Source organism: Crocodylus porosus, unplaced genomic scaffold, assembly GCF_001723895.1.
Source record: "Crocodylus porosus isolate Cpor-Errol unplaced genomic scaffold, CroPor_comp1, whole genome shotgun sequence".
Lineage (NCBI taxonomy): Eukaryota > Metazoa > Chordata > Crocodylia > Crocodylidae > Crocodylus > Crocodylus porosus.
Genome location: NW_017728886.1, coordinates 252,032,522 through 252,040,672, shown reverse-complemented (window position 1 = coordinate 252,040,672; position 8,151 = coordinate 252,032,522).

The following is an 8,151-nucleotide window of genomic DNA, read 5'->3' as shown; positions in this document are numbered from 1 at the left end:
TCCTGCCCAGCAGATATTTTGGCCAATACTAGTTACCACTGAAATAGACCAGGAACATTTCAAAAGCAGTACATTACTTAATACATTTTTACATGACTTATGCATCAGATTTTCTGTTCAGGACGATAAACAATCAGTGTTCTTTAGGGGATTCTTAGTAGCCTGGTATACAGCTTTTTTCCACAGATCAGCACCTTGCCAAGAAAAACACAAACCTTGTAGATTAAAGTGCTACTCTTGCTAGCTGGCTTATTGGCAAAAACGCTGCTGTGGATGTGATGGGTAGTGAGTCTAAATGCCCCGTTACAAGATTCGGTACTCTGAAGTTCTCCTTGTTCAGTCAAAGTAATGTGTCTTGACATGCTAGCTGCTTGTAAATCTTTAATACTTGTTATGGTTCTTTCAAAACTCCTGAGCATGTGACAAATATTTGACTGGCATCCATGCTACTCCCAGTGTTTAGTGAACTGGCTCCTTTACTGCATCTGCAGATGAGAAGAATTTTTCATAATGGAGCCCAGTCTTAATATACTCTATCCCTCCACTGCCAGTAGTCAGCATTGCCCTGGATCACCCAAGGCTGTGCAGAATCTGGCCCCAAAAAGAGAGCATGCTAGTCTTGTCCTTGACGCATGCAGTTTCCAAAGGAGTCGCACAATGCCGACTCAAGTCATTCCCTGTCCCCACCCTGCTTTGGCTTTCTGCGGGCCAAACTGCACTTTCATTTAGGTGACCCCATTGCTGTGACTGAAGGTAAAGATTATCTCTCTTGCTTGCTGTCCACTGTGCCAACAGGTCAGCTCTGGAGGTAACACTTTAATTTGAAAAAAAGCAAGTGAACTAATTTTTAGGAGCTAGTCAACAGTAATAATAAATACCTGATTTATATATGAAAAGAGCTTGTTTTTCTTAAGAAATGTAACTAGAGAAGGTATGAACTGAACAGCATACCTTGTGTATTAAGATTTCTATTTAATATTGTGTGACTTTTCATATAAATTATTTGCACACGCTCTCTCCTTGCATGTTCAACTCTGATTTTTTTTTTTTTTTTTTTTACAGCTGTTTCATGCAAACAGTGATGTATTTTTGTAAAATGTTTTTGACACTGAATTGCAATAAATGTTCAAACGATGTGAACCTTGGAGTTGGTTGATTTTGTTGTTTCCAAGTTGGTATGCTTCTTGCAGATGAAAACCTTGAGCACAAGACCACTTAGAGTTTAGACACTATGGGAATGAGTGCTGCAGAAATACCTTGAATGGGTAGATATGCTTTTTTTAGCTTAAAAATGAGTTCAGTATAACTGTCACATTTGGTAAAGCCAACAAAAGGCCTATAACTGAGTGAATTCAAGGCTCTGTGCTTGTCCAGTGCACAGGAGTAGAACTTCACCTGAATGGAGTTTAACTGGCAGTTTCTAACCTGCCATTTCCTCAGAGATTGAAATGCAGTGTTGTTTGAGCAATAGATCTTCAGGATCCATTGGGCTGGAAGCCTTTAACTGAGCAAACCCCCAGTGGAAATCCAAGTTACTTCCACCCAAGTCAGGAGAGCATGATCTGAACCCAAACCTCTGATCTGATGGGAGGAATTGGTAAGAGGAATTCTGTGGCCTGGCATCCTAACCCTTCAGGAAAAGGGGGAGACACATTTCGAGCCCTGGTTGGAACTTGAACAAGGCCAGTGCTCACTGAATCGGGCAGAATTTAAATGTACTATCTACCCAAATCCAAAGCGACTTCAAATTTTAAGATGACCTCCCTTAGTGTCTTCCCCTGTAGTGCCTGCACCTCCTGCCCCATCTCCTGGTGCCTGCTCCCTGCAACCTCTGTCCCCTCCCGCATGGCTTACTGTCCGTTACCACTCCCGCCCCATTGCAGCCCCAGGGAATGGAGCACATGGTAGCTCCAGCCCAGCTATGTGACGATAGTGGTGGTGGCAGTAGCAGGTTGGGGCCAGTCGGAGATGTTGTACTCAAATCCAAGATGAGCCTTTTTTCTGTTGAAAGGGTTGGGGGGGGCCTTGTCTTGGTTTGGAGTAAATATAGTATATACCCAATGATTTGCTTAATCAGCCCTAAAAATTAAGAAACCAGTCACTATAACTAAAGCAGCGACTTTCACCCAGGGTACTGGGGCACCCAAGGGTGCCACAGGATTGTTTGAAGGGTGCAGCAGAAAGCATGGAGTGTGAAGAACTTAATAGGAAAGGGCAGGCTCAGAAATGTTTTGCCCATGGGAAGATCTAGATTTGTGAAAAGGGGGGTGAAGATGGTGAGGAGCCTCATCCTACAAAAAACAATAGATATTTTTATCCAGTTAAGAATAAACTAGAAGCTTTACTAACATGCTAGGGGCCTGGGGCTGTATTATGCCATTTAAGATTGAAGAAAGAACAAATATCACTTCACTGGAATGAATTAAAAACCATCTGCAGGGCTGTGAAAGAGGAACTTCATTACCAGGAGCAGTGAACAGAGCAGCATGGCAAACCAAAGGCTAGCTTGATTGGTGGAACATCAAGACCATTACAAACGAGAGGATCCTTAACGCCTGTGGAACGAAGAGTTTGGAAGGGATCAGGTAGATAATAATGAGCCATGAAGTGAAGTGACTCCCTCAGGGCTGCCTGCCCAGAAATGCTGCTGCAACTGCCAGGCAGTTGGTTTTAAACTTTGGGTGAAGCAGGAATCAAAGGGTGGTGCAAATGGACCACTGCAATCCCCCTGGATCTGCCCTTGTCTCTGCTTCACTGCTCCCCTGCTCCCACTGCCCAGCCCTGCTGCAAGGAGGTGTAAGCAGTGTCACAAATGAGTTAGCTTTTGAAACCGGGTTCCACTCAATTTGCAAAGGTGGTGGAGGGGTGCCTCAAGTCTAAAAAAGTTTGAGGAGCACTGATCTAGAGCTATACTGGTGACCACAGTTGTGCAGATAGCTGCTACTTGTCCAGGGGTTGGCAACACTTTTGTCAGAGTGCCAAAAACACCTGCAACTTCAACTTGTAAGATGTTGGTGTGCCGGGGACGGGAGCCAAAAGGGGTCCAATCCTTGTTGTTGCTGTATATCCCCTAGCCCCTTCCCCACCATCCACCCGAAGGCACATGTGCCAAGCAAAATGCCTCTGAGGGCCACACTCTGGCACCTGTGCTGGGGGTTGCTTGCCTACCCCTGTACTAGTCCTTTGATTAAGGATCTAGTAACTCCTCTTCTAACTTAATCAAATCTCCATTGCAATACCTCTTACACAATTAAGACTTAAAGCCAAAGTGGACCATAAGCGAAATCATGTAGTCTGACTTCCTCCATATTGCAGATCATTACGTTTCACCCAGCTATGATCTACTGAGCTGAGAACTGAAACTTTTTGCCTCTTTGTACAGTCCTTATTTCAAATAAATACAAGTTGGAAGAAAGCTTCCTGAAAGCCTGCTCAGTCCCCCACTCCCTATCCTTCCCCTGCCTTCTACCCCCATAGAAAACAATGATGTTTTAAGGAAAGCATCCTTGTTTGAAAAATTTTAATAGATTTTCATCAGAACCCAGAAAGCGTGTGGTGAGATACATGTATAATACACACACACACACACGAAATACATATACATGAAATATAAAATACACGTAATAGTTATATATAATGTAAAATATATAAGTGCATATATGGATTAAATATGTGTGTTTATATAATCTCCTGTAAGTATACATATAGTTTCCCTATAAAATCAATATTTCAACTTTTTTGACAACATTGGTCTGTCTTGTTTTTAACCAAAATTTTCTACAATGGACCATTTTTCCAAAGAGATCTACAAATAAGTTTTTCAAACTTCCCTTAGCAAGGAAGGCAGATCTGCATCAATCTCAAATTTTAAAATGTGTTATTCCATGAGTTGGGGTTTTTTTAAATAAATAATCTAATATGTCTTTAACCTGTTTTACTTGGATCATTGAAGTCATGGTCAGAACTGGTCTGAGCTTATGGTGGGGAAAGCAAAAGGAATAGAGGAAAGCATGAATTTTGCAGCTGAAATTTCCCCCATACAGTACTTATGGATGCCAATTGCTCTTTCAGTCTTCATCAGCTTGTCTATCTCAGTTGACTTTTACCAACATTGTTGTGTCTTTCTCATCATCATTGTTGCATCTTTTATCTTATTTTTTTCAAAACAAACTATTTCAAAATTGAAAAATGGGTGAATATGTATGGGTGACCAAACTTAGAGATGTTTATCTAAGGAAATAAAGCCCAGATCATACATAATTCAGTGGGCCAAAACTCTTAGCTGATAAATCACAGGATCATAAGGTTAGAAGGGACCTCAAGAGTCATCTGGTCCACCAACCCTCTTCCCTGGGCACCCTGGTCCTCTGCCTTACTGTTCTAACAGGCAGGAAGTTTTACTTGAACACTAACCTAAAAGCTAGAGTAATTACTTAAATACTTTGCTGAATGGGAACCCTGGCCCACCATAACTTTGACTTTGACCTTGAATTTAACTGGAGAAAGCCATTTGTGGTTCCTGTGGTGATTCTGTAGAGCATGGGTGTCCAACCATCTGACCCTTGAGCAGGATGTATGGTGCAGGGCCTGTCTATGGGCCGGCGCAGTAACACATAATCAGTCTGTGGGTCTGATCTGACATGTGAGTTCACCCCCTGGGTGCAATTCAGTATGCAGAACTAGTCCATGAGCCTGATCTGGTGCACGGGGCCACATCATCTGGCCCACAGGTCTCCCCAACAGTCCAGAAATACGGTGGAAGGATGAGCAACAGCAGTGTTAATTGCCATGGTTTTGCCACCATTCCCCTTCCACCAAATTTCCGGGCCCATGAGGAGCCTCAGGGACTGGCTGACATGGCTCTGCAGGCTGGATCCAGCCCATGCACTGTACATTGTTCGTCCCCACTGTAAAGCATCATCCTGCAAGTTGTGAGGCTGGGAGGGAAGAGGGAATTGGTACCATCCCCCTGCTGAGCCTAGGGGGGCATTGGTTGGCAGGGTTACCTTTTAAATGATCCTTTACTAGTCTTTCCATAGACACTTTTACAAAATGGAAGTATTCCCTTATTTTTATGTATATAACTTGAGGTATAAATCCAGATACATATGACTCCTATAAAGGGACTCATCCTTCCATGTAATGGCTCATCAGTTTGTTTGTTTAGGGGTTATTTATGGAAAGCAAACTTGCTTAGTTCTCTGACGTCCCTGGAATTAAAATACCAGTTTTATTTCATTCTCTTTTCTTGCTTAAAGACAATTAAATGGTTCCCCTTTTTAACTAACTGGCTTATAGAACTTGGTAGAAACCTACAATCTTTCTTTCACCGTGCACTTTTTATATTTAAACCCTCTATTTTTAACCCAACGGTGGGATTAGGGTTAATGCTTGCTAGATCTATGTCTAGACAGCTGTGAAAAACAGGAAATGAATTACATTATGGTACGAAAGGAGAATTTAACCTTTTCTCTTCTTGCTACCTCATGTGACCGTGAGAAAAAATGTTTTGTGGCAGAATATTTCTGAGACTTTGAGGAAACACAGAATGAAAAATGCAGCATTTCCACTGGGCCTAGAAGCAATTCATTTCACAGAAAATAATAACCAACTTCTGCCCATGGTTACTCCTATATGATAATTCCTTTCCTTTATTCCCTGTGGAAAAATCTGCATTTTTGTCATTCTCTGCTTCCTCAAGCTTTCAAAAATGCTCAAACTTATGCACATTTGTAAGCCACAAGAGAAAAAACTCGAACGCCTTGCTTCTTTCCTGGCCATTTATACCAGTGCATCTCTGCCGCTAGCCTCAACGACTGGGATGGACCTCAAAGAGGGAATGAAGTTTTGCTACATAATTTCTTGGCGTATCAAAATAAGTTTGTGCTCATCTCATTTATCAAAGGGCTCTAATTAAGCATGCACATAGTAGATGGTAACTTTATTGAATGATTACTCTGGTAAATCAGGTTACCATAGAGATATAATTACTTCTTATCCTGCTGGTTTGCCTAAGTTTACTCTGTCAATAAACTTAACTTTTCCTTTTTCACATTTCCTTGTTGATTACATTTTATTTCTTGGGGTCCACAAAAGAATTATTCTCTAAAACTGTTCATTAACCCTGACAGCCTTAAAGTAAAAGATTGGAGTGCAGCTTGATCATATGTCAGGAACATATTTAGAAATAGATTCTGGGCCAAAATTCAGGTAATATTTCCTGAATTTCCTGTTTCAGTACCAGGGTCTTTCTATATAGACTATCAGCTCCTTAAAACATAAGGCCTGTTCACTGAGTAGTCTCTGAACAACTCAGCCTCCTCCTCTTTTATTTATTTATTTATTTATTTATTTAAACGTTCCTGTTAATCTATATATTTTTTTAAATGTATTAAATGATTACAAAAAAGTAGCTCTTTCAAAAGGCCTCAACTGTGGAAAATAATTCACCAATTTTTGCTCCCATGGCAACAGATTAACAATAGCTCTCAACTTCCCAGAATATAGGGTGGGACACAAATTTGCAACACATACAGACGCAACCACACTGGTTGGTTAGTAGAATGAGTAAAAGTAGTTTTGTCCAGAAGTGACTGGAGACACAAGATCTGAGCAATTTTTTGTATACTTATTGGCAACTATGCCAAATAAGTACAGTTTGGGTATAAAATGCTCTGTAGACAAAACGAGTCTTTTATGTCCTGATAGCACTGTTTTGCACAGATATACAGGATTTTATGACTGCAGGCTGGACCCAGGCAATGAGGTGGATAACAAAGGACAAGCCCCAGAGTCCTGTCAACCCTGTGCATTCAAAAATCTTGACTCATTTCCATATCAGAATCATGAGCCAATGAAAATAAAAAAGGGGAAGTGGGGGGTTGCCTTTTTACTTGCCTTTATGTGGGTTTTTTTTTCTTTTAAGGCCTCCGGGGTTCAACTTTTCAAAATTGTCCCTTAGCCACAAGGGCTGGAAACTTTTTCCTTGAAGGCTGAAATTCTCACATAACCATGACTCCAGCAGCTGAGGATTTAAGGAAAGCACCAAACATTGTGAAACTTGGCATAACATCACAAAGTTGGGAGGATCTGCAAACTTTGGAACTGTCTTCCCCTGAGAACACTCTCTTATGCCCCAGTCTTGCAAATGCATGCACCTGTGCTTCACGTAAGCATGTGATTTCAACAGGACCCCTCATGAGTTACCTGGTTGTTGCTTGTAAACTTTCAACATAGGTATACGGCTTTGCTGCATATACCTAGCTTTTTCCCAAAGGGGTGTTCAGCCACAGTATGTTGTGTTTCAGGAAAGGAGAAAGATTGAGATGTGGGGATTTTTCCTTAGTTACCATCATCTCAGTCTGTTCATGAATTTTTAAAAAGTGAGTAAATATTTCACAAAGAAATGCACAAGAGCATCTTATCAATTAAAGGTAAATACGCACTACAGAAAAATCAGTACAACCTCACAAAAAAAAGATATGCAATTGTCCAGAATACACAAGTTTATTTGGTGAAGCAGGACTGTCCAGCTGGTGGCCTGTGGGCTGCTGCCTGGCCACCATTCCCTTTCCCCATATGCTCCTGCCTCTGCAGCTGCAACGAGACTGGAGTGGCCGAACTGCACGCACGGCAAAGAAGAGAGCCTGCTAGCACTGCAGGGATGTGCGGAGGGAGAAGGAATTGGGGCTGTTGCGTACGCAGCAGGGTAGAGTCAGGCTGCCAGTGCTGTGGGGGGGAACTGGGCTGCTCATGCTGTGTGTGATGGGGTGCTGGACAGCCTGCATGATGGAGGCTTATTGGGGGGGCACACCCACATATTATGTAGCCCTCAGGTCTGTGGTCCATGTGGTATGTAGCCCCCAGCTGCCCAGAACTTGGATCGCCCTGTGGGAAAGCATTGCTTATTTTTCTGTGGCATAAAATTGCATGCATGGAAATAACTCTCAAATCCATCTGAAGAATTACACGCAGGCAGTCCTAAAGGTATCTGTGATAGATACAAATGGCACTATATCTGTTTTTCAAACTTTATGCGATGTGGATTGCAGCATACTGACCTCTTAAGCAGCCCCTGCAGTTCTACCAAGGGAAGAAGAAAAAGGACCTGCTACAGTTATGATGCTATGGAGTTAGCTTTCAGGCGGGTTC